The 27,494-nt window shown below is 39.4% G+C and overlaps 1 protein-coding gene across 1 annotated transcript in view; it reads right to left on the minus strand.

Moving 5' to 3' along the window:
- Positions 1–27,494, minus strand: part of DLGAP1 (DLG associated protein 1) — a 762,891-nt gene that overhangs the window by 493,525 nt on the left and 241,872 nt on the right. The window contains exon 4 of the mRNA XM_081561948.1: positions 12,510–12,621. The gene's annotated coding sequence lies outside the window, so the exon portion shown is untranslated. The remainder of the gene's footprint in view (positions 1–12,509; positions 12,622–27,494) is intronic.

The following is a 27,494-nucleotide window of genomic DNA, read 5'->3' on the forward strand; positions in this document are numbered from 1 at the left end:
GAAAAAGACCAGGGAGCATCTGGGCAGAAGGAGTGGCAAGAAGCTGACCTTTGGAAAAACCTGTGAGGAAACTGTCCCCCTTGGTTGACGAGGAGGGAGCCAATGGCAGGATCAGAAGAAAGGGTGACGAGAGAGCAGGGGCCATGTGGGGAAGGATTTACTGAAGAAGGGACTATTTGCATCTGATTTTGGCAAAAATGATAGTCACAAACATATGGGCTACTAATAAATTATGCTTTTAAATGATCATAGATGACATTATTATGTCCTTCTCAGAAATACATTATAGAACATTCTGTATCTTAGGGCGACTAGAAACATTCAGCTTGTGCTCAGTTTACCAGCTTCAGTGCGTGCCTGTGTGTGTGTGCCCTCGTGCATGAGAGAATTACTTATTAGACACTGTGGGAACCGTATGTAGGGTCTTTGTGTTTATACTGTTTAATCTGTCACAATCATTTTATTCCACATGACAAGTGAAAGAAGAAATAATGAGATTTAAGAATAAAACACAGAAAGAGCTGCAATAATTAGGTAGAAGGTGGCAAGCTTTTTTCTCCAAAGGCCAGATGGTGGCATGGGAAAGTCCCAGGAAAGAATGACAAAGAGACCCTGCTGGACTGGACTGGCTAAATATTCTAATATTTTACTAGTCGAATGTACAAAGTTATGTCATAGTGTAAAAAAAAAAATCCACTGTTTCTATTGACTCTACATCAATGTTAGAGGAATACTTGTCAAATGTCTTATTTTTTAAATGGATGTGAACATTTCTGGCATTAAGTACAAAGCTGGCACAGAAGATCCCAATGCTCCAAGCCAGCTCTAAAATCCTACGATTCCAAAATTTAAATTATAATACAATTACTAATACATGGCAGAATTTCAAACAGCAGTTGAAATGGTGTTTTATAACTTTTTTCCTGGCTTAACATTTGTGCAAATTCTAGAATGCTAATTCCTTAAACTTGGCAGTTCGAACAATAATTGACTATTTCCTAGTCACTTCGCAATTGCCTTCTTTTAACTGCAGATGAATCAGTACAGCATGTAAAATCTGAAAACTAAAAATGATTACTTTAGACAATGCATTTTTTTCACCAAAATGAGTCAACAGTCACTAAGTAATAATTCTACTTTTATACATCAGCTAGTGAATATCCTCAATCATACCTCTCCACCATCATACGAACACATGCACTGACCATCTATTAGAACCTGAAATCAACACTGATACAGTCGGGGGCAATGATCCCCAACCTTTATGACACCTGGGACTGGTTTCATGGAAGACAATTTTTCCATGGACTGGAGTGGGGAGATGATTTTGGGATGATTTACATGCATTACATTTATTGTGCACTTTATTTCTAGTATTATTACATCAACTCCACCTCAGATCATCAGATATTGATCCCAGAGGTTGGGGATCCTGGTCTAGGGTATAAAAATACTTCTCTTTTTTTAAATCTGCTGTTGTTTTTTGTTTTTTAAAATTTATTTTTTAATTGAAGGAAAATTGCCTTACAGAATTTTGTTGGTTTCTGCCAAACATCAACATAAAAATACTTCTTAATTGAGGGAGTGAACACAGACTCTGCATCATGGAGTTCCAGCTCTGCCACTGACTAGGTGTGTGACCTTGGGGAATATAATTAACTTTTCTGTGACTTCCGTGCTTATTAGCAAAATGGTGTTAAAAATAATACTCACTTCGTAGGGTATGAGGAGAATAAAATAATATAGTCTATAAAGTGAATGGCATAGAGCTTGCTACATGGTCAAGTTTCCATAAAAGTTGATAAGATTATTTCCACCTCTATTTTCATTCTACCAGGTCTGATAGTGATCGAGCATACACACATCACATAATTCTAGGGCAAAAATGGCCTTCCTAGAGAGGCTGGCATTATACTAATTTCTGGCAAAAAGTACTCTCTTAAAATCTTACTCTAAAGTATCTTGCATTCAAAATGATATAAATACAGGCAGACTTTTTTTTTTTTTTTTTACTGTGTTTGGCTTTAATGCACTTCCCAGATATTGAATTTATTTATTTATTTTACAAATTGAAGTTCTGTGCCAACCTGAGTTGAGCAAGTCTACTGGTGGTGTTTTTCCAACAGCATTTGCTCGCTTGGGGTCTCTGTGTCACACTGGTAATTCTCACAATATTTCTAACATTTTCATTATTATTAACATTTGTTAGGTTGATCTGAGGTCAGTGACTTTTGATATTGCTGCTATAACTTGTTGAAAGCTCAAATGATGATTAACCTTTTTTAGCAATGAAATGTATCTTTATTAATGTGGGTACTTTTTTTTTTAAGACATAATGCTATTGCATACTTACTAGAGTACAGAACAGTACATGTATCTTTTATATGTACTGGGATACCAAAAACCTCCTGTGGCTCACTTTTTTACGCTATTTTCTTTATTGTGGTGGTCTGGAATGAAACCTGAGGTTTGCCCGCAACATTAAATAAAGACCTGCTAAGATAAATAAATTAAGTACTTCTGTTTGCTTTTATGTAATGCAATTTACTTTGTATTATGAGGTATTATGAGGGATGCAAACGCATGGGGGAAAAATCAGTCCTGTTTATCTAGGAGTTCACTTTCTTTTTTTTCATGCAATAAAACATATCAATATAAGCAGACATGTCAATATATTTGAAAGAAATCACTCTATTCAGAATTAAGACATGATCACATTAATTACATTTGCTAGGCTGAATCCTGAAACTTTCTTTTTCACTGTCCTGACAAAAAACAACCCTGTTCTCCTGGTTCTCTTTGCCTCCTCTGACCAATACTCTCTCTGTGACTAAGGAGTCCATCTCCTTGAAGCCTCGAGGCCTTCCCCTTAGGCTCATCCTCGTTGGGCTTGCATCACCCAGTTGTAGTAAGAATTTTGCTAAGTCAGTTTAGACAGAACACCCCACCTTCCATAACTGATTGCCTTGTGATCTGATCAAATTCTTCACCCTCCACCTTTGGTATCTGGTCACCCTGGTCTGCCTTTAGCAAGAATCCTATCAGGCCTGTTTAACCAGAATCTTCCCTTGCTCCTGATGTTTCCTCTGAGTAATTTCCATCCACTGACTCCCAACTGCTTCTTACTTATAAGTCCCTTGTTTTTGTTAAGTGAAAGTTGCTCAGTCGTGTCTCTTTGGACCCCAATGGACTGTAAATTCTCCAGGACAGAATGCTGGAATGGATGGCCTTTCCCTTCTCCAGAGGATCTTCCTAGCCCAGGGATCAAACCCAGGTCTCTCGCATTGCAGGTGGATTCTTTACCAGCTGAGGCACAAGGGAAGCCCATACCTGTCCATAATTTATTTAAGTATAAGTCCCTACTTGTCCATAATTTATTTGGAATTGAAACCAATTCGTTACCGAGGTCTGTTTGGCCCTATAGCAATAGTCCTGAATAAAATCCGTTTCTAACTGCTTTAACTACTGTCTAGCTAATTTTAACTTCCCAGCTAATTCCTTCTTCTGCCCCCTACATGAGGGCCTTCCCTTGGAGTTCAATCCATAATTCTTCTCTTTTTTTCTGTTAACTGTCTCCCTGGGTTGGGAGGCTGGGGGACATGGTTCTTCTTACTGTTAAAATCCTACTGGGACTCAGGTCTTCAGTCTACCTGCCTGAAGCACCTTCCTTCATATGCTAACTAAGCAAAATTTCTCACCCCTAGAAAAAGGTTCAAGTGAAAAATAATGACAATAAAATTATCTGGAAAGAAGCAGTAATTTACAGGTCAAGGAAGATACATTACTCAAACTTTTTAATACTAATGCACACATTATTTCCCAGTAACTCCTCTTGAATAAAAATAGATCAAAATATATGAAACCATACATGTATCCCTCATAAAATATTTTCTTATATGTAACATTTAGAGTTTCTTGATCTTCCTAGATTAAAATACATGCCCAATTAAGCCCCACTATAAGTTTCCATTCAAAACTTTTGAGTTTCTTATTACTTAAGACCCAGGAAGTCTTTGATTAGGAAAGCTGCCTTGCCAGGGAAGTGATTATTTTTTCCTGGGGGACATAAGTAAAGAGGGCAATACTGCTGAGACCTGTTGGTGCCAAAGGAGATACGCGGTAACTTTCAACAAATCCAGTGCCTTTACGGAGAAGGGAGAATCTCTCAGCTGTTCTACAGTGGATGTTCCCTGCATGTATTACATGAAACACCAACAACACACCATCACTAACAAAATGCAAAAACACAAAACCATACAGTGTGGCCAGAAACCCAAACACATGAGAAAACACCAGAGCATAATGTCTCATCACCACACTAACTGTAATCACCCGACCAGCTGGGCATTCACGTATTAGATGGGTAATATAGAACTTCATTCTACAAATTCATTTAAATTTTCCAAAAGTGGTGGGAGGAAGTGATTTCACGGATGACTCCCAGGTTTCCAGCTTAAGCAAGAGGGTGTGTGGGTCACAGTGACATAGACGGGGACAGAGAGCCACAGAGGAGGGGGGAACAGATGGAAGGTGCCATTTATGGGTTGAGTATTGAAAATAATGAGTTTGATGTGACCATGTAACATCAGTGAGATGTCCTCCTATTTCACACATAGGAACCTAAACATGACCAATAGTTCCGGCATGGGTTATTAACGAGAATGAATTTACAGTAATAATTCAATCTATGTCATTCTTGCTTTGCTTTTGCTATTTAAACATTTAGCAACTATTTAAATCTAATCTACTTTAATTTACGGTAGGGGCTTCCCAGGTCACGCACTGGTAAAGACTCTGCCTGCCAATGCAGGAGATACATGAGACATAGCTTCCATCCCTGGGTAGGGAAGATGCCCCGGAGAAGGAAATGGCAATCCACTCTAATATTCTGACCTGAGAAATCCCATGGACAGAAGAGCCTGGCAGCCTACAGTCCATGGGGTCGCAAAGAGGTGGGCATGACTGAGTGCACACACACACCCAGCGCATTGTGCCTACATATTTGTATGTAGGCATGTGTGTATGCAAATAATTTGTGGTGTGAATTTTCTCCTAAATCTAGTGTCAATATCATTCTAATTGATTTACCTCAAATCAGGCACATCCTTGCTTTCAAATGTAATCTAAAAAACTGGGGTAATCCTAGCCCTCTTGGCCTGGTATATAAATTTAAATAATCTCTTACAGACCAGCGCTCTGCTTTTCACCTGTAGGACAATGTGGGAGGACAGATAATGTAGGAGTCAGGTGGCTCTGACCGCCATGGGTCTGTGTCCTGCTCTGCCATGTACTAGTTCTGTGTTCTTTGGCAAGTTCTTTAGTTTCCTCATGCCTCAGTTTCTTCGTCTGTGAAATGCAGAGTACATTTCCACCTTGGTTTGTCATTGTCATCCAGTCGCTAAGTTGGGTCCAACTCTTGCAACCCCATGGACTGCAACCCATCAGGCTCCTCTGTCTATGGAATTCTCCAGGCAAGAATACTGGAGTGGATTGCCATTTCCTTCTCCAGGTGATCTTTCCGACCCAGAGAATGAACCCACATCTCCTGTCGTGCAGGTGGATTCTTTACCACTGAACCACCTGGGAAGCCTCAGTCTTGGTTTATGGCTCAGTAATTTTTAAATATTATATAAGAACTGAAGAACTGGTATTCTCTGTTGATTTAAAAAGTCAATTTATGACCATTAAATGAAGTTTCTGAATGTGTGTTCATCTCTTCTGTGTCTTCAGTGAGATTTTTATGAGTTTCCTCTAACAAGAAGAAAAGTAGTCTGAAATCTATTTCCATGATGGTGGATTTGTCAATTTTTCCCTGAAGCTGTATGAAATGTTCATAGGTTAGAATCAGGAATAAGTGAGGTCTCAGATAAAGTGTTCAAACCAATGCCTGGAAGGTAAATATGCCACTTTGGCAGAAGGATTATTGAGTCAAAGGCACTTGAAAACCAGTAGGTACAAGGAGAACACTGTGTTCTGAGGTCCCTTCACTTCCTAAAAGCAGAAGATAAAACTCCCATGTGAAAGATGCCCTCCCTGTACAGGGGGAAAACAATATTATTACCAGAGACAGGGCATGGAGGATGAGAGAATTCTATACAAAGAGGCCTCATTAAAACAACTTTTTTCCTCCTTTAGGCCACCTGTATATTTTAGTTACGTTTCCACAATTCTATCTCTTTGTTCAACTTAGTATATAAACACTTAGATTCCGCTACTTCTTTTCATCTTTATTTTCTTATGAAGACATTCAAGTCACATAAAACTTATATTGAATTTATTTGTGAAATTTTCTGTTCACTTACCTTACCATCAACTTAATTCTCAGGCCAAGTCAAAGACCATAAAAGGGTAGATATAAAATTATGTGCCCCCTGTACAGGTAAAAATCTAAGTATTTGACATACGTTTGCTATTATATTTTTAATCATAAATAAATACAAAGACCTCAAATATTTGACATGCCAGAGAGAAATAAATTGTGTATCACTACAGCTATTTTGTCAAATTCGTACTTTACATGATTTATAATCCCCAGATCATATTGGAATGGCAAGAAAAATCCCTGCATTCATGCTGGGTGTTTTAAGTGGGATCATCTTTTCCCTAAATTTAGCTTTAAGTAAATATTTTAGATGAAAATTTCTAGCACATTATGAGAATACAGCAGGAATGAAAAAAACTTAGGCAATATGCATTTTGTTTTTTTCCCTTATAATTCTCATCAAGCTGCATCTTTTTGCTGTTCAGTCGCTCGGTTGTGTCTTACTCTTTGCAACCCCAGGGACTATAGCCTGCCAGGCTTCCCTGTCCACCATCTCTTAGAGTTTGCTCAGACTTAGGTCCATTGAGTTGGTGATGCCATCCAACCATCTCATTCTCTGTCGCCCCCTTCTCCTCCTGCTTTCAATCTTTCCCAGCATCAGGGTCTTTTTCAATGAGGCAGCTCTTCACATCAGGTGGCCAAAGTATTGGAGCTTCAGCATTAGTCTTTCCAATGAATAATCAGGGTTGATTTCCTTTAGGATTGACTGGTTTGATCTCCTTGCTGTCCAGGGGACTTTTAAGAGTCTTTCCAGCACCACAATTCAAAAGCATCAATTCTTCTGCACTCAGCCTTCTTTACAGTCCAACCCTTTTACTACAGAGTAAATGTTGTCCTTGGCGATTTAGAAAATGTCAACAAATACTAAAAAAAAATGTGAGCTGTGATAAATTCTATTATACTCTGTTTTACAAAGAAATGATTCTATCATACAATGGAGAACATGTGTCCTTCAGATAGTACTTAATAGATCTTTTAATAGAAAAAGCCAATTTTAGTAATAATCGATTTATGTAGAAACTAAATACACTACTGTGGATGACTGGGTTGCTAAATAGACAACACCACACCATCATCTCCACCACTACCATCACCACACACTGAGTGAGTAGGTGGTATGCTGACACACATATATATCTATCTCCCAGAGCTTGAAACAGCCTCATCAGTATGATTTTCATCTTCATGGTGATATGTCTCAGAGACATGACAAATAAACACAACAACCCACAATTAGATTTTAGTTATCTTACAGGTGTCTAAAGTAATCAATGTACTCAAACAGCACCAGCAGTTCCTGGCTCTAAATCATTTCTCATGAAAAAGCATAGAGGAATAAAATATAGTAATCTTTATCTCAAAAGACATTAACTTGCAGAGGATTTATAAAATATTGAAAGAGTAAAGAAGCCCACAGGGTTAAGCTCTCTGCTAAGACTGATGAAATTGTCCACCAAAACTATTGATATATGCCTATTAAGGAGGAAGTTCTGAATTTCTGCTGAGAAAGGACTGAGGTTAACCAGTATCAAAGTGACAATTCAACCTCAAAAAATTAATAGATGAAAAGAGCAGAAAAATATTCAATAGTTGCATAGATCCTATAGTAAACAAATCATCTTTGCCCCAAATGTAATTTATCTGGGTACAAATTGGCTAAAACATAAATTTTCAGAGGACAAGAAAGAAAAAAGTAAGGCATACCTTTGAACTTACTGGAATCAGATATAAATCAAAAGCACAGCAACATTTATTCAGGCTAAACCAAAGTCTTAAAGAGGCTTTCATTTCTGCCCAAACTGTGGCCACATAGCAAAGTCAGAGTCAGAATGCAATTTGCAAACCTTAAGCTTTGACACTGAAGGAGTCAGTCTTGATGAAAAGGGCCTTGCTTGCTCTGTATAAATTACTCCCAATGTATGGAACCAGATATCCTGTCAAGTTGAAAACCTACTGCTGAATTTTCCTATTTGTCTTGCTAGGTCTCAGATGACTAAATTACAGGTACATTTTCCAAACTGAGTTCATCTTTTAGAGTCACAGATATACATTTCTTAGCCTTGTAGAAGTATAGTGGAAAAGAAGAATGGAATTTCCACTAACCTCTAAAACCATGGTGTGGGCTCCGGCTGGCTTAGAGGCCTGGAGAGGTCCTTAGAGCTCACTGTGCTCAGTTGGTAAGTGCTGGATATTCTTCAGATTATCCTGTTTTTAAAGCAACCTGGCAGATGATAACAACACTGCCCCCATTTTACGGATGAAGAAACTGAGGCACACTGAAGGGGGCAATCAATTCTCCAAGCCCATGCTGTTAATAAGTAGAAGAGCTGAGTTTTGAACACAAATCTTTCTGCACCCTAAACCATGTTGTTTCAACTTTACCTCCAAAAGGTTACTAAATTAGTTAATGAATTGACTCACTCATATTCTCATACCTGATTTTAAGCAGCATTTCATATGACCTGCATCTTGACATTACAAGATAAGGAACCAGAATGAACCCCTCAGTGACATTTATCCTAAATCCTTCTTTTTATAATGGAGGTAGCTGAGGCCTGAGGACTCAGCCAAGGACACACTTCAAAGTAACAAGGTTGGAACTAGTCCTTTCCTCAAAGCTTTACACCAGCTCTGCTGTAGCAGCAGGTAACATTTTCTACCATTAAAGTAAATGATGAAATCAATTTTTAAAATAAATTTTCAAGATTCCTGTTTTCATTCATTGTTATTATTTATGCTGATACATAATTATAAGAGGCTCTTTCAAGGGCGCATTTTGAAACTGGTGCCAACACAGAACCTATAACAGAAAGAAACAATTAGGAACCTGGTTTAAAAACACACAGACTAAATTTCACACTGAGCTCTAAAAGAAGGCCTTGAGCCCAATTTCAGGACTAAATCAAAGAGCAGGCAGAAAGCAGACAGCAGGAAAAGTTATTTTAGTAAGAAAAGTAGGATAAATTTACAAGCCAATCACGGGATGATGTGCGCAGATAAAAGATGTAGAGAAAGAATTTGCAACAGTGATACATGAACACATCTGAACGCAAGAAAGCAGAAAACCAGAAAGCACAGTTGTCTGAAATGTGAATAAACATTCAAATGATGCTGCAGCTGCAAAATTTAAACTCAAGGAAGACATATTTGCAAAGGAATTCATTAAATAGATGTGATTTCCTGCTTGCACATAGCCAGTGGCTCTTTTATAAAGTAAAATGTGCGATTTGTCTTGATAGAAATGATATCAATCATTTCTGCTGAACTCAATCAAACAGCAAAAGTCTTTTGTGAAAGACTCTGCTTATTATAGAGCACAATACTATTGATACCCAGATGCTCAGGCTCTGACTCCATAGTTATTCCACCTAATCAAATGCCTGATATATGGAGCATGTTCTTACCCAATAAGGAGGTTTTCGTGTGATGGTAATTAGTCTTTCCCTAATGGCATTTACCAGAGCAATTTCTTTGTAGCAATGAAGTTTCTTGCTGAAATAAACACTTGCTTGCCAAACCTGTCTGTCTGCTCCTCTCTCCTTCTCTCCTTCCTTTCCTTCCTTCCAACCATCCAATAAACATTTATAAGTCTATAACACAGCAGGGGATATAGAAATGTATCAGGAAGCTTACTGTGGGGGATTTTATGACACTAAGGTGGTATCTGACCAGGAGACAGACTCTGTTCTTAATCTAGTACACGTACAACAATGGTGATGCTGGGAAGCGAGCCCTTTTATTGCAATCAGTCTTTTATTTAAACTGCAATGTAGAAACCATAGTGCCGGCCTGGATCATTTGTTTTTCCAGAGTGATTCTCAAAGTAAGGTTCCTGTACCAGCAATAGTGCCATAATCTGGGAACATTTTAACAAGGCAAATTCTTGGGTCTGGTCCTAAACTCACCTATGTTTGAGAACCCAAATGCACCCAAATCACTTGGAAGACCAGATACATCACAGAATTTGCAGTACTAATCAATGGTCTAGACCCCTGGCAAGTGGTGTCAAGGAATAAGAAAGTTAAGCCTGAAAACAGAGTGGCAGGTTTTAAATATCTGATTAAGAAGTTTGGACAATGATGACTCGGTAAATAAGGGAATATATTCTGAGCAAAGAGCAGATGTGATCAGAGCTTTTATTCAGGAGGCCTTGGAATCTAATGAGACCACAGAGAGGAAGACAAAGGAGACAACTGTGCCGTTTAGGTGAGAAGACACACTGATTGATTCTTTCTGTGATGACCCAGGAATTTATCAGGCCTCAGCTGAACTGAGACCATTTGCTCAGTCTGCATCCTGGGCTCAAGATGAGGTGTGCTCTAAGAGGTGTCTCTCCACTGCTGTGGGATTCTCTTATTTCTGCAGTTTCATTCTGTCCACTTTGGGGATTTCTGTCTTGCTGCCTGTCATTGTTTTCTTGGTCCCCTTGCCCTGAATCTTCTGGCCACCCTTTCCCTTCTTCCACCATTTTCATTTCCCTCTTTAGGAATTTGCATGTTAATTTGTTAATTTTATCAGTTGAAATGTTTGCGGATTCATATGATTGCAGAGTTGCTCCTTAGAGAGTTCCCTGGTAACATCTCTCCTCTGAACAAAGGATCTTCTAGGTCACAACAAACTACAGCCTTTACCTGGCTTTATTTTCATCTGCTGAATGCCCTCATTGCCAAAAGCCAACCAACAAACAAACTCTGATTCACTTTAATGTGTTAAATCTATTTTGTCAGCTGACCAACCTTGTAATTTTATGCTCGGACATGCATAATTACAGTCACGCTTTTCACACCAATAATGACACTGCTAATGGAGTTATTTCCAAATAGGAAAGACAATAATTATATTTTTGTGCATCCACAGACACCTTCCTGTACGAAATCAATATACAGTGAATAATATGTATAGGCACTATAAAATTGAATTCTATTATCTCTTTTCCAATATTTTGATCATATTTCAAATCTTACTATATAATGTACAAAGTACACATGGACTAGGATGTACTTTTCACCTCTGAATACAGACAATTTATTGAATAAGAAGTTAGTTTTGAAACAGAGTTCCTTTAGGTTCTATGCCATTTGGATATCACTCATGAATGTCTTTAAAACACAAGACATTTTCTTCCTGGAAATAGTTCATTTAGGAGGATTATATGATTTGACTACTGAAAATAAAGTAAAAAGAACTACAATAGACACTTCTGGTCCCTGCATCATACTCTGTTGGTCCACCTCTGATTTCAGCCATGGCTGCACAGATGGACAGTTCTGAACCAACTCAGATTCTCTTTGCATTTACAGTGTCCACCACAAGTGACCAGTGCCAGCACTGCTCAGCACTATGGGGGATTTAATGACCCAGGAGCAATCCACAACCAAGGGGAAAAAGCCAATGAGTGAACCTTTGGCTATACGTCCTTCAGGTGGAAATTCCAAGGGATATCTCACAACCTCTTGGAAGTCCCAGGGGAACCATGTTCCCACGTTCACCGTGGAGAACTCATTCATTTGCTCTTATTTTGGTCTTTGTTTCTTCTCCCGTTCACTCTCCCCAGTCCTTGGGATCAATGCTCCAATAAATAACCATGCTCAAGTAGTTGTCCCAGGCAAGCAATCAAATTATTAACATATTTGGCAATATCAATTCCCTTTAGATCTGATATCACACATTGTCAAGACCGTTCTTTTTTCTTCCCATAAACCACATAATAAAATGAAAGGAGTGGAGACCACACCATTACTTCAAGTGTTTCCATTGTCTTTCTTACCTCACATAAATCAAGTTTATCAGTCTGTGGTGATAAATTCAAATCCATCCAATACTCCCAAGAAAAAAGAAGCTGATACTCCATCATCTACTTCCATGATTCCATGCCCAACCTAAAGCGCAACATTTTAGCCCAAAGACTTACAAAAATGCATTGCCCTGCTCTGCCACTCTAGATCAACACCGAGAATGAAGACTAAACATATAACACACATCTGGTCCAAATTTTGAACAGGCAATTAAGGAGTTAAAACAACAGACGAGTATGTCAGCAGCATATTAATACACCTCTAATTATAAGCCAGAAATATGTTTGTTAAACTTCACCACACAATCGTAAAAGAAAAAATTGCTTCACACATGGTGACTGAAGAGGAAGCTGTAGGAATATAGGATTTAAAGGAAAAGGAGATCACTTTACCTTTGATGATCAATTTTCCATTTTTCTTGCTTCTAACGCAGGAAAAGAACCAAACTTTACAGCTTTTGTTTTTTAACCCGATGTGCCTTTTGGTGTGTGATGCTCAACTGTTCTGAAATATAACAAAATGAAGTAATTAGATGCAGTGTGTGTGTGTCTTAGTCACTCAGTCATGTCCAACTCTTTGCAACCCCATGGACTACAGCTCGCCAGGCTCCTCTGACTATGGAACTCTCCAGGCAAGAATATTGGAGTGGGTTGCCATTTCCTTCTCCAGGGCATCTTCCCAACCCAAGGATCAAACCTGGGTCTCCCACATTGCAGGCAGATTCTTTACAGTCTGAACCACCAGGGAAGCCCAGATACAGTAACTACCCTGAAACAAAAAGTTACTTAAGAAGATCACAATGACTCTGGCAGCCGTTAAATTCAATGATGTGAGAAGTGCATTTCATAGAAAATTCGTCTGGCAGAGCTCTTGCACAATGCTACACTTTATTTTTATGCTTTTCAAAAGAAAATCGACCCGAAAAAATACAAAACAATGTCACCATAATAAATAGGTTTGCTACTCTACCGACTATTAATACCTTTCTACCATTAACGCTTATATTCTCTTTAAAAAGTAATAAAAAAATAAAATAAAAAATGAAAAGTAATAAAATGCAAGCACTCGTCATGTCATTTTGTAAGATATATTACACACAAGATTGTGTTCACTTCCTGTGCAATATTTGTTTTAACAATGCTGCAACTAAATAACTGTAACTAAAAAAAAGGGGGGGGGTTAAGAAGTATCCTTTCCAGGGTAATTCCTTTGATATCACAAGATGACACCAATCATGGCAGACTCTTCCTAAGAGTACTACTAGATCTAGGTGCTGTGCGTGCTCAGTCACATCTGACTCTTCGCAACCCCATGGACCATAACCTGCTAGGCTCCTCTGTCCATGGAATTTTCCAGGCAAGAATACTAGAGTGGGTAGTCCTTTCCTTCTGCAGGGGATCTTCCTGACTCAAGGACAGGACCACATCTCCTGCCTTGGCAGGCAGATTCTTTATCACTGAGTCACCTGGGAAGATCCTACTAGATACTGGCTGAGGCCTAAACCAAACCATTACCTCCAACTAGTAACAATATTTTCTCATGAAAGTGATAAAATGGAACTTCTAATTGGGCCCAGACTTAAGGAGGGGGGTACCTATTATAGTCATATCACATGCTTTATGCTGACCTATGTTTTTCCTTTCTGAGAAGTCATAGAGGCAAGGACTTGTGTTACAGGCACAAATGACTGGTGTTGAAAAATGAAGATACCAACAGAGTTCTGCTCCTGTTTGCTTCTAAGCAATATGATTTTGTGGCCTGTGGTAGCACATTCAAATAATGTCAGAGGCACTATGACAGTGTCTGAATAAATGGAGAAGTCACTTCACACAAGAGGAACAAGAGGCCAGAAGAGGTGACAGGGCTTGACTAATTTTATTAAGAGACACAAAGGCAGAATGACATCTCAGAATTCCTGCCTCCAAGTTCAATCCCTTTTGAAACCCATGAGACTGTATTTGTTTCCATAAATCACATTGGTCATTCAAAAAGTTCAGGGCTAACAGAATTCTCTGCAGAAGTTGTCCCAGCAAGACTGTGAGGCTGGCAAAGTTGACAAGTTGAGAATCAGGATGCCATGGGTGGCTAAAAACAAGAACAATAGTAGCACAGAAGTATCACATATTTTCATAGCACATAAAGCACCTTGGGAATAGTATACTTTCACATGCATCTCGTTCATCTATATTATAAAGGATAGAAATGGTTTCCCATTATCAAAAATGTTCAAGTATAATTATCATTATGAGTCTTGGTTTATATATGATTATTCTGTTAAGTATTCTTAATGTTGAAGGATATCAGATGAACTCTGAATTTTTTTCCTACATATGAGAAATAGGTTACCCAAGGAGATACTAAAAATATCAATTTTTTAAACATTTGGAACTGATCACTTATTCATTCATAAATATTGAGAAACTATTTTGTGCTAAACATTGTTCTTAATTTTCTGTAGAAAAAAAGGAAGAGATTATGCAATTTTTGACAGAAACACCCAAATACACAATAAAAGTCAATCTTATTACAATTGTGATATTTTCTGATTTGAATAATATTTAGGTAAACAAATATCTTAAACAATGGAACAATGGGAGGTGGGAGATTGTCTCAAATGTCATCAAATCTAGTGATTCCAGAGTAGTTGATCATCACAATTGTCTGGAAAACTGGTAAAAAATACAAACTACAGAATTTCATGTAAGATCGATTAAATCAGTCTATTCATGGGTAGATTCAGGGAAATGTGCATTTTGCAAATGCTCCCTGGCTCCTTCTCCCGATTTGAGAAACTTACTGATTCTTGCCCAATCTCCTTATTCTAAAGCCGAACAAACTGAAACCAAGGAAATGACTCGCCCAAAGCATTGGCCTTTGGTGACAGAATTGAGATTAAAATGTAGAATTCCTGATTCTCTGATATTTTTTTCCTTTCCAATAGTCCTTTTTTAATTTTTTCTTCCTGCTTTTGTTTTTTCTATCACTGAGTAGCAATATTTAGTCTATATCCCTGAGAAAGAACAAGAGCAAAGGAAAGGTAAACAAAACTACACACACACACACAGTGAAATCTGACCTTAAGTTGCTTGATTCAATATCAAACTTTCTACTACTCCACTGGGTTGTCACAGAATCAGCTACCTGGGCCATCTGCTTGGCCCCTTCCTCTAGGATCTGCCCAGCATCCTACCACCTTCCTCAGCCTTCAAAGGTGCCCACTATCCATTGTGTGTCATTGAATCCTCACCTCTGGCCTTTGTTGACTGTGGATTGGTAATGGGACCTCAGTAAGAAAGTGCCATGTAACCAAGACCTTGGAAGATGTGAGGGGGTTAGTCATGTGCAAGAGAAGGGTGTTTCAGCAGAGGGAATGGCCAAGGTTAAGGCCCAAAGGTGGGAGTGTCCCCAGGGGCTGTTCCTGGAATTGCCAGAGGGTCAGTGGGAATGGAGTGACATTGGGAAGGGGGAATTAGCAGCAGAGGAATGAAGGGGTAGCAGGCGGGCTACTGTGTGGGCAGAGGTGGAGGGAGGGTGAATCAAAGGCAGCTCAAGGCTTTTTGGCCTTTACTCTGAGAGTGAAATGGGAGCCACTGCAGGAGGTTGAGCTCAGAATTGACATTAGTTCTGTTTCTACAACCTTATTCTAGCTGCTGCATGGGAAGAGACCACAGGGCCAGCTGCCAGGGTGAAGGCAGGTGGAAAGATCATCTTCTTGGACAGAGATGTCGGCTCAGACTCAGGGGGTGCTGCTAAGGAGGGCTCAGGTCCAGGTTGGACTTCTTCTGAAGGAGAGTCAAGAGGATCTCCTGATGGACCGGCTGGAGGAGATAAGGAAAGAGGGTGGTAAGGTTGTCCTCAAGGTTTTTAGCCCGCACAATCAGAAGAGGGCACTGCCATCACTTAGATGAGAAAGGCTGTGGCTAGAGAAGGGGCTTCCCATGTGGTGTTAGTGGCAAAGAACCTGCCTACCAATCCAGGAGATGCAAGAGACATGGGTTTGATCCCTTAGTCAAGAAGATCCCCTGGAGGAGGACATGGCAACCCATTCCAGTATTCTTGCCTGGAGAACTCCATGGACACAGGAGCCTGGCGGGCTACAATCCATGGAGTCGCAAAGAGTTGGACACAAACAAAGCAACTAGAGAAGGCTTTGTGGGGAAAAGGTGAGCTTAATTTGGCCACACTGACTTTGAGAAATCAGTACTAAGTGGACTTCTCAGGTAGGCCGTTGGACATACAATACTGGAATGGAAGCTTCCAGGTGGCTTTCTGGCCTCACATGGACAGTATTCTTATCTTCACCTACCACAATGACTATGTGGATATTAAACACAAAAATACATGTAAAGAACAGTAACCAGTACATAACCGAACTCAGCACATTTTAATTCTCTTCTTTTTCCAGCTTTTATGTTCAAATATTTATTTCTCTATTGACTATAAGATTAAGTCTATCTCTGTGTGAAAAAAATCAATTTTCCACAAGATGTAATAAAAACCATGCTCTATATTGTGGCAGTCCTTTCTCAAATATAGAGAAAAAAATCTGACGCAATATTAATAATGCTACTCAATAAGTCATAAAGTAGAACTTTCAGAGAGCAAGGTAAATTGTGGTTGGGGCACAAGCTGGAAGATCTAAAGTAAAAATAAATAACAGAACTGAAACAAATCCTAAAAAGTCACTTGACTTCTCTCAAATCTTCTTCGATTTTTAGCAACAATCAATCATCCTTTGGGATAAGAAGATGCAGAAATGGGAGAGATATGGTCACTGAGCCATAGCAACCAGTGCACAGCTGACGAAGTATAGCTGAGCGATCTGGAAATTCTAGGAAGAATTCTTTAAAGTCTACTATTGTATCTTTAACATGGATTTCTTGATTTATAAGTGCCTCTTCAACTGAATACATGTTAAACTCGAAACCAGCCAAGTTCATTTTTTGAAGTCTCATGTTTTACTGTAAAATTTTACTCAAATGCATAGACCATAAAACATGGTGTTTGTTTGAAGACCAAGTTAAACTAGCCATCTGCCTCCAGGTCCTCTTACCCTTGCAGATGTTAGAGTAAGAATCAATTTCAGAAGTAGGTCTGCAATTATTCTGTGACTCCCATATGTCTGAGGCAGCCTCTGATCAAATAAAAAGCAAACAAGGAAGACTAGCGAGTTGCCACTTCCTTTGCAAACCCCTTTGCTACCTGTGCCCTCATCTGCGTTTAAGAAACTTCAAAGCAGGACTGGACGCATGGATGTGCCTCCTGGGCAGCTCCACGGGGCTCCATGCTCAGAACAGCCCTGTGCTCTGCTTAATGCTTTTATATTTGAACCAGTGTTCTGTGGGTACAGTCCAACGGGGTAATGGAGCATATATGTGAGCAGGGGCATCAATACGCCTGAACAATAATACACCTGTCCCCACACCCTGCTGCCTCATCCACATATAACATGCAAGAAGTTGAATTCTGGTAGACCCATGATTCCTGGGAGGTCAGTGAGATTTGTATGACTATGGCTGTGTAAGTGAGGAAGCTGACCATCCACTAGCCACGCTTTTCATGGGAACGAGAATCTGCATCCAACTTTGAGAAGGCAACGCTATTCAAAGAATCACAGATGACCAAGAAACCCTATCATAACCTTTGTTTATTGCATTTTCTCCCTTGTATTAGCCAGCTGCTTACGCTGAAAACGATACATATAAAGAGAAAGAAAGGGCTATCCACAGTTCTTTTTCTCTTTCAGTCATCAGTAAGCCTAAGGGAGACTGGGCGTGTATCAAGGCATGAAATAAAAATGGTAGAATAAGTTTTGTGTAGTGTTTCCACTATTCTGCTAAGAAAGATATACGTATGCACGATCTATGACATACAAATTGCATGATTCTGCATGAAAGTTAGATAGCCTTGTATTTGCATTGCACAGTATAAAGATGAATGGTTAAATTCATGCTAATAATTTAAACTTGTGCTTTTCTTTATACTTGGAACTAAATTAGCCAATAAAAAATGTTATGACAAGTTGAGAGAGAGATGGTGGGAGAAAGGAAATGGTTTTAGATTTTTGCACATGTAACAACTCTCTGCCTTGCTTTTTTTTCTTTTTTGGTGGTGCTGCGTCTTCATCGCTGCGCAGGCTTTTCTCTAGTTGTGGTGAGTGGGTGCTACCCTACAGTTGCCGTGCATGGGTTTCTCACTGCAGTGGCTTCTCTGTCGTGGAGCACAGGCTCTAGAGCATGTGAGCTCAGCAGTTGTGGCTTCCAGACTCTAGAGCACAGGCTCAGTAGTTGGGAAGCATGGGCTTAGTTGCTCTGAGACATGTGGGATCTTCCCGGACCAGGGACTGAACCTATGTCTCCTGCATTGGCAGGCAGATTCTTTACAACTGAGCCACCAGGGATGCCCTGTCCTGCTTTTTGAATCTATGGGCCCTGCTCTTTCATTTTGCCCTAGGCCCTGCTAATCACTTGGTCATTTACATTCACCCTGTTGTAATGAGCTGGCAGAGACTCTAACAAGAGCTTCAAGCATTATTAAATTATGGTTTAAGCACTGTATACAGAATTTTGGAAATGGACCATCTGCTTCTGAAAATTGTGGAATAAATGTGAATTAAATGAATCTAGTCTCTCTTCTCCTCAAACGTCCCAATGTCTTCTTTACCAGTTGACTCTTTGAACATTTGATCAAAGTTCCCTACCGCAAGCCAACTCACCTTAGATGTCCCTCAGTTTTAATTTCTAATTTAATTTTAATCTTCTATTTGAAACTCCACTGCCTTGAAGGTCAAATCCTCAGTTGGGGAAGAGAGAAAAGTAAACAATGAAAGCGATTTACTTTGAAGTGTAAACAATGTAGAAATCTGACACCTTCAAAGGATATTTATATTTTAAAGATGAACTTATGTATTGTACTGTGTAAGAAACAATGCTTGTAAGGGAGAAAATTTTCTATTACTCTCTGCTAAGAAGGCCCTTCTACCGCAACCTACTTGAATAAGTTAACCTATTTCTGAATAAGTATATGTTTTTCTTTTTATTGAAGTATAGTTACTGCACAATATTATGTAAGTTACAGGTGTATGATATAGTGATTCACAACTTTTAAAGGTTATACTACATTTACAGTTATTGTAATCGGTTAGCCTCCATGTGTTGTAAAATATATCCTTGTAGCTTATTTTATAGCTAGTTTGTACTTCCTAATCCCTCACCCCTCTCTTGCCCCTCTCCACTTCCCTTTCCCCACTGGTAACCACTAGTTTCTTCTCTTTGTCTGTGAATCTGCTCTTTGTTATATTCACTATTTTGTTATATTTTTAAGATTCCATATAAGTGATATCATACAGTATTTGTATCTCTCTGACCTATTTCATCTAACATAATGCTCTCCAAGTCCTTCCAAATAGCTACAAGTGGCAAGATTTCATTCTTTTTCATGGCTGAGTAGTATTCCGCTGTATATATGTGTATACACACAAAAACACACATATACTACATTTTCTTTATCCATTCATCTGTTGATGGACACTCAGGTTGCTTCTATGTCTTGGCTATTGCAAATAATGCTGCTATAAACATTGGAGTGCATGTATCTTTTAACCCACATAGCTGAAGACAAAAAGACCTTTTCCCTATGGCAGCTTTTTTAAAACAAGTTTCGCCACCCAAGAATAAACTAGAGACTCTGATATTTATCATCAATGACCCAACATCTTGGATGTATACAGCCTTTCTTTTCTCCAATCTCAAAGTTCAGTATGTTTACAAGTAGTTTTTAAAAAACCACAAACAAACAACCCCCCTCTCCCAAGCCGCTGCTGCTAAGTCGCTTCAGCCATGTCCGACTCTGTGCGACCCCACAGACGGCAGCCCACCAGGCTCTGCAGTCCCTGGGATTCTCCAGGCAAGAATACTGGAGTGGGTTGACATTTCCTTCTCCAAGGCATGAAAATGAAAAGTGAAAGTGAAGTCACTCAGTCGTGTCTGACTCTTACCAACCCCATGGACTGCAGCCTACCAGGCTCCTCCATCCATGGGATTTTCCCGCCAAGAGTACTGGAGTGGGGTGCCATTGCTTTCTCCTCACAAGCCCCTAGACTATGATAATCTCCTTGGTCCTAATGGATCTGCATTGCTCTCTCTTCATTTACCAGGCTAGTAGTCTTCTTTGTCCCTTTCCATTTTCCCTCCCTCTGTGTGAACTTAATGGAACAAAATAAGAATAGCTTCATTTATTGAGTGCTGATTATCCACTAGGCATTGCTATAAGCACGTTACATGGATTGTTCCACTGAAAATTCACAATAATCCTAAGAGGGAGGTGCTATTATTAGCTCCAGTTTATGGATGAGAAAACTGAGATGCAGAGATGGTTAGAAACTGACCAAATTATTAATGTTAGTGAGTAAAGATACCAGCTTATTTATATCATACCTGGACAGTCTGATCTCAGCCATGTACTCAACCACTATTTTACCTCTTCGTGGTTGCCTCAAGCCAAATATACAGATTTATTTTTCATCGATTCGTTTCTAGCCACCTGCCTAATTCCTTTATATCAGCCTGGCTGTAAGACTTTAAAAGCTTACTATGTCCCTAACACTATCAATAAATGATTTCATTTAGATATTATTATTATTCCATTTTATTGATGCCAAAATGTAAGCACAGGAATTAAACTACTTGGCCAAGGTCACAGGAAATATTGGAACAAGGATTTAAATCTAGTTCTTTTATTTTTTTAAATCATTGTGCTACATTTTACTCTTCTGTGTTGGAGTCAGCTTTCCTATTCTTAAAAATCATTATTCCATGCCAGAGTATACAAAAGCCTTTCCCTTTTTTTTCTTTCAGTAAGCTGATGATTAGTTCAATCGTTAGAGTCAAAATTTTAGTACCCAGGGACCCAAGTCTTAGTTCCAAGCCCCAGATATGCTAGTTGGCAACACAGGTTCCACAGCCACAAATTCTAATTTTGTTTCTAAGCAGCCACTTCCCCAAAGCATCCTGCCAATCACCAATCAGTGAGTTATGTACTTTTAAACGTGGACTGGGCTTTATCATTCATAAAATCTAACTTCTTCATTTCAGAGACAAGAAAGGCACAGAGAGATTGAGTATCATACTTGAGATCACACAGCAGATTAGTAGCAGAGCCAAGACAATCATTAAGATTTCCTAACATGAAAACCGGGGTCTTCATCCTATACATGGAAAAGGCAATGGCAATCCACTCCTGTACTCTTGCCTGGAAAATCCCATGGACGGAGGAGCCTGGTGGGCTGCAGTCAGTGGGGTCGCGAAGGGTTGGACACGACTGAGAAACTTCACTTTCACTTTTCACTTTCATGCATTGGAGAAGGAAATGGCAACCCACTCCAGTATTCTTGCCTGGAGAATTCCAGGGACGGGGAAGCCTGGTGGGCTGCCGTCTATGGGGTCGCACAGAGTCGGACATGACTGAAGCGACTTAGCAGTAGCAGCATCCTATACAAACGCAGCCTAATTAGCTATTTTTCACAGTATCTTAAAAAATATATTCATATATTCAACAAAGATCTAGGGGTTACTATGCGCCAAGTGCTGTTCCATGTACTGGGGATGGGCTAGTAAATAAAAAAGAAAAATTCCATTCCTGGTGGAGTTTTATAATCTGGCATCAGGAGTAGCAAATGGCAACCCACTCCAGTATTCTTGCCTGGAAAATTCCATGAACAGAGGAGCCTGGCAGGCTATAATCCATGGGGTTGCAGAGTTGGACATGACTGAGTGACTGGGCACACGTATCATAATGGTACCATCAGTCAGTTCAGTCACTCAGTCGTGTCCGACTCTTTGAGACCCCATGAATTGCAGCACGCCAGGCCTCCCTGTTCATCACCAACTCCTGGAGTACACCCAAACGCATGTCCATCAAGTCGGTGATGCCATCCAACCATCTCATCCCTCTGTCATCCTCTTCTCCTCCTGCCCCCAATCCTTCCAAGCATTAGGGTCTTTTCCAATGAGTCAACTCTTCACATGAGATAGTCAAAGTATTGGAGTTTCACCTTCAACATCAGTCCTTCCAATGAACACCCAGGACTGATCTCCTTTAGGATGGACTGGTTGGATCTTCTTGCAGTCCAAGGGACTCTCAAGAGTCTTCTCCAACACCACAGTTCAAAAGCATCAATTCTTCGGCACTCAACTTTCTTCACCGTCCAACTCTCACATCCATACATGACCACTGGAAAAACCATAGCCTTGACTAGATGGACCTTTGTTGGCAAAGTAATGTCTCTGCTTTTAAATATGCTATCTAGGTTGGTCATAACCTTTCTTCCAAGGAGTAAGCGTCTTTTAATTTCATGGCTGCAATCACCATCTGCAGTGATTTTGGAGCCCAAAAAAATAAAGTCTGACACTGTTTCCACTGTTTCCCCATCTATTTCCCATGAAGTGATGGGACCAGATACCATGATCTTATTAAGAAATTATAGTTGCTTTATAATGCTGTGTGTTCTGGTGTACAGCAAAGTGAATCAGCTATATGAAAAGAATATCCCCTCTTTTTTGGATGTCCTTCCCATTCAGGTCACCACAGAGCACTGCGTAGAGTTCTCTGTGCTATGCAGTAGGTTCTCATTAGGTATCCATTGTGGACACAGTAGTGTATATATATCAATCCCAGTCTCCCAATTCATCCCACCCCCCCCGCCTTGGTATCCATATGCTTGTTCTCTACGTCTGTGTCTCTATTTCTGCCTTGCAAACAAATTCATCTCTACCATTTTCTATATTCCACATATATGCATTAATATATTATATTTGCAGCACTAATTACAATAGCTTAGGACATGGCAGCAACCTAAATGTCCATCAACAGAGGAATGGATAAAGATGATATCAGTCAGTTAGTTCAGTCACGTCCAATTCCCTGCGACCCCACGGACTGCAGCATGCCAGGCTTCCCTGTCCATCACCAACTCCCGGAGCTTAAAGTGATGTGACATACACACACACACACTGGAATATTACTCAGCCATAAAAAGGAATGAAATTGTGCAATTTGCAGAGACATGGATGGATCTAGAGACTGTCATACAGAGTGAAGTAAGTATGAAAGGGAAAAACAAGTATTATATACGGACAGCATTTTAAAATAATATGACATTATATAATTTAGGTTAGGTTTAATTTAATCATTGTTTTTTTTAAAAAGTGGTTATTTAAGAAGCACTGGCTTGAAATATGGAAGCCATTATAGATGGAAGAATCTGTTCTATCTACTACTTTGTACATATACTCAAAGCCCAGTTATTACACATAAATGGGGGGTGGTGTCAGAGAAGGCAATGGCAGCCCACTCCAGTACTCTCGCCTGGAAAATCCCATGGACGGAGGAGCCTGGTAGGCTGCAGTCCATGGGGTCATGAAGAGTCGAACATGACTGAGCGACTTCACTTTCACGCATTGGAGAAGGAAATGGCAACCCACTCCAGTGTTCTTGCCTGGAGACTCCCAGGGACGGGGGAGCCTGGTGGGCTGCCATCTATGGGGTCGTACAGAGTCGGACACGACTGAAGTGACTTAGCAGCAGCAGCAGCAGGGGTGGTGTGGGTTTCATGATACCAACAGAGAGATGGAGAAGAAGGCGCCTGCCCTCAAGGAGTTTTAAGATGAAGCATGAGCCACCTAGATTAGAGGAGAGGGTTTCCCCTTAGACTAAACCTCTTTAAGCAAATTCTTTAACATTTAAAAATCATCTTTCACTCTGTAACAGTTAAAACTCATTCTCTATAGCTGCTATTAATTGCAATTACAGTCAGACAAAATCACCCAGTTAAAATTTTCTGAAACTGATCTAGTTGAAGTCTTTTTAAATGATGCATACCTTTTTTTGTGTCAACTTGGACAGTGGAAGAGAGATAACAACAGTAAAATGTAAACTGCCTTTGAAATCAACATACCACCCCTTCCTCTTGCCAGTAATTATTATAATAAAGTCACAAAATTGAGCTCTTGGTCACAAAGGCTGGCTGCATTTGCTATTAGTCTGAAAAGAAACAGCCATTCTAAAGCTATTTCAATAATGGAAAACAAAAAGCAGTGTGATTTAAAGTACTATACTAAGCCTATTCTTTAATTACAATATTTTGCAACGTCAGTAACACCATTATCTGCAGTAACCAGGGATTAAAAAATATATGATATAGTTATGTTTCAATCACAAACTAGGCTTTGGTTGTCTTCCGAGATACTAAATGCTTCAGTCTATCTCTCCCACTTAATAAGTATGTCGAGTAGATGGGACTGATATCATGTTCCCTTGAAGTCTCTGAACAGAGGGTCAATACTAAAACATCCTGATTAAATCCCAGCAACAGAGTCCCATCAGAAGCCAGTATGTATGTTGTTACCAGTTCATAACTGCCTTTGCTCCTGAGCCCGCATACATGCAGAGCTACAGAGGATGTGCTAGTCACAGTATGTTTTCATCTCTCATGAATTCCTTATTTGCTGCTTCTGAAAGTGAAAGTCACTCCATCGTGTCTGACTCTTTGAGACCGTGTGGGCTATATAGTCCATGGAATTCGCCAGGCCAGAATCTTGGAGTGGGTAGCCTTTCCCTTCTCCACGGGATCTTCCCAACCCTGGGATAGAACCCAGGTCTCCCACATTGCAGGAGGATTCTTCACCAGCGGAGCCACAAGAGAAGACCATGAATACTGGAGTAGGTAGCCTATCCCTTCTCCAGCAGATCTTCCTGAACCAGGAATCGAACCGGGGTCTCCTGCATTGCAGGCAGATTCTTTACCAACTGAGCTTTCAGGGAACCCTTCTGAGGGGGTAAATATACAAGAATTCACACTCAGAAAATGTCCTGAATGGCAACTTTTAGAGAAACATCTAAAGGGTTAGCAATTGTGGATGAATGAACTTTTATCATTCATTCCTACATTCTTCAATGTGTCTTTAAAAAACCAAGTGAGGGAACCATGCTTCAGATGGCAAGGCTAGCTAATCTGTGTGAAAGCATGCTGGGAAAAATTGAAGGCAAAAGGAGGAGAGGCGGGCAGAGGATAAGACGGTTAGACAGCATCACCGACTGAATGGACATGGATTTGAGTAAACTCCAGGAGATTGGGGAGGACAAGGAAGCCTTGTGAGCTGCCATCCATGGGGTCGCAAAGAGTCGGACACGACTTAGTGACTGAACAATAACAATGCTGTAACTGTCAAGTGCCCATTATAAACAAAAGAAAACAAAGCCCCAGAAAATGACAAGTGTTCACAATAATGTGGAAAAATTGGAACTGATGTGCATGGTTCATGAGACTCAGTAGTGAAAAGCCAAGCAATCTGATTAAAAATGGGCAGAAGAACTGAATATACATTTTCCAAAGAAGACATACAGATGGTCAAAAGGCACATGGAAAAAGTGCTAAATATCATTAATCATCACAGAATGCAAATAAAATCACAATGAGATAGCACCTCAAATCTGTTAGAATGGCAATCATGAAAATATAAGAGATAAGTGTTCGTGATGATGTGGAGGAAAAAAAAACACTTATGCACTGTTGATGGAAATGTATGAAAACAATAGGAGATTCTTGAAAATATTAAATACAGAATTTCCATATGATCCAGGAGTCCCACTTCTTGATACGTTTCAAAGAAATGAAAACTGGATTACAAACAGGTATCTGCACTCCCATGTTCATTGCAGCATCATTAACAATAGCCAAGACGTATAAACAACTGTCCATCAATGGATGAATGGATACACACACAAATGGAATATTATTCAGTCATGATAAAGAAGAAAATCTTTCCATTAGTGACAATATGGATGGACCTTGAGGACATTGTGCTAAGTGAACTAAGTCAGACAAGAAAGAGAGAATACTACATGATATCACTTAAATGATTTGTGGAATCTAAAATAACTGAACTCATAGAAATACATGGTAGATTAGTATTTGCCAAGGGCTGAGATGTGTAGGAAATGGAGAGATGTTGGTCAAGTACAAACCTTCACTTATAGGATGAGTAAATTCTGGGGATCTAATGTACAGTATGGTCACTAATACCATGTTGTATATTCAAAAGTTGCAAAGAGAATAGATCTTAAAAATTCTTAGCACAAAAAAGGAAAGGCAATCATGTGACATGACAGAAGCGTCAATTAACATTATGGTGGTAACCATTCAGTAATATGTAAGTTTACCAAATCAACCATTTGTATAACTTATATTTACATAATGTTATATGTAATTATGGGCTTCCCTGGTGGCTTAGCAGTAAAGAACTTACCTGAAATGTAGGGGACATAGGTTCAATCCCTAGGTTGGGAAGATCCCCTGGAATAGTAAATGGCAACCCCTTCTAGTATTCTTGCCTGGGAAATTCCATGGATGGAGGAGCCTGGTGGGGTACAGTCCATGGGGTCACAAAAGAGTCATAAGTGACTAAACAACAACAATATGTAAGTGTATCTCAATAAAGCTGGAAATAAAATGACACAACACTGAAGCCACTGCAAAAAACAATATGGTGGTTTCTCAAAAAGCTAAATATTAAATTAGCATGTGATCCAATAATTCTCCTCTAAGTCTATACCCAAAAGAATCAAAAGTAGGGACTCAAAGAGACATTTATATTCACAGCAGCATTACTTGAAAAAGTCAAAAGGTGAAAATAACTCACATATCCATTAACGAATGAAAAACAAATGTATTCCTAGAATGGAATATTATTCAGCCTTATGAAATGCTGATGCATGCTACAGCATGGGGACATTTAGAAGATATTATGTTAAGTGAAATAAACCAGACAGAAAATGACACGTATTGCATGATTCCACTTGTATGAGGTTCCTAGAACAAGAAAATTCACAAAGAGCGAAACAATAGTGAGAGAAATGGAGAGTTTAGCGATACAGAATTTCAGTTTGGGATAATGAAAAAGTTCTGAAGAAAGTGATGATTGTGAATGTATTTAACACCACTGAACTGAATATACTTAAATGTGGTTAAAATGGTGACTGTTAGGTTTATTTTACTACAATAAAAACAATATAAATAAATCAAGAAAAATTCAAAACTAATTAATCTACAGAAAGGCAAGAATCTAGACAAATAGGAGAACAAGAACGAGAGGAAACAAACAGAAAACAAGTAAAGAAATGGCCAATTTATACACTACCATTTCAGCAAGTATCTTAATTACACATGGTCTAAATACACCACCCAAAAGATGGAGATTTATAGAGTGAATGAATACGTGATCCAACTAAATGCCATTTATGAGAAACCCACTTTGATTCCAATAGAAAAAAATATAGCATGCAAACATTAATTTTAAAAAACAGGTGTGGTTATACTGATA

This window comes from Giraffa tippelskirchi, chromosome 14, assembly GCF_054371585.1.
Source record: "Giraffa tippelskirchi isolate mGirTip1 chromosome 14, T2T-mGirTip1v1.2.pri, whole genome shotgun sequence".
NCBI classification, from domain to species: Eukaryota; Metazoa; Chordata; class Mammalia; order Artiodactyla; family Giraffidae; genus Giraffa; species Giraffa tippelskirchi.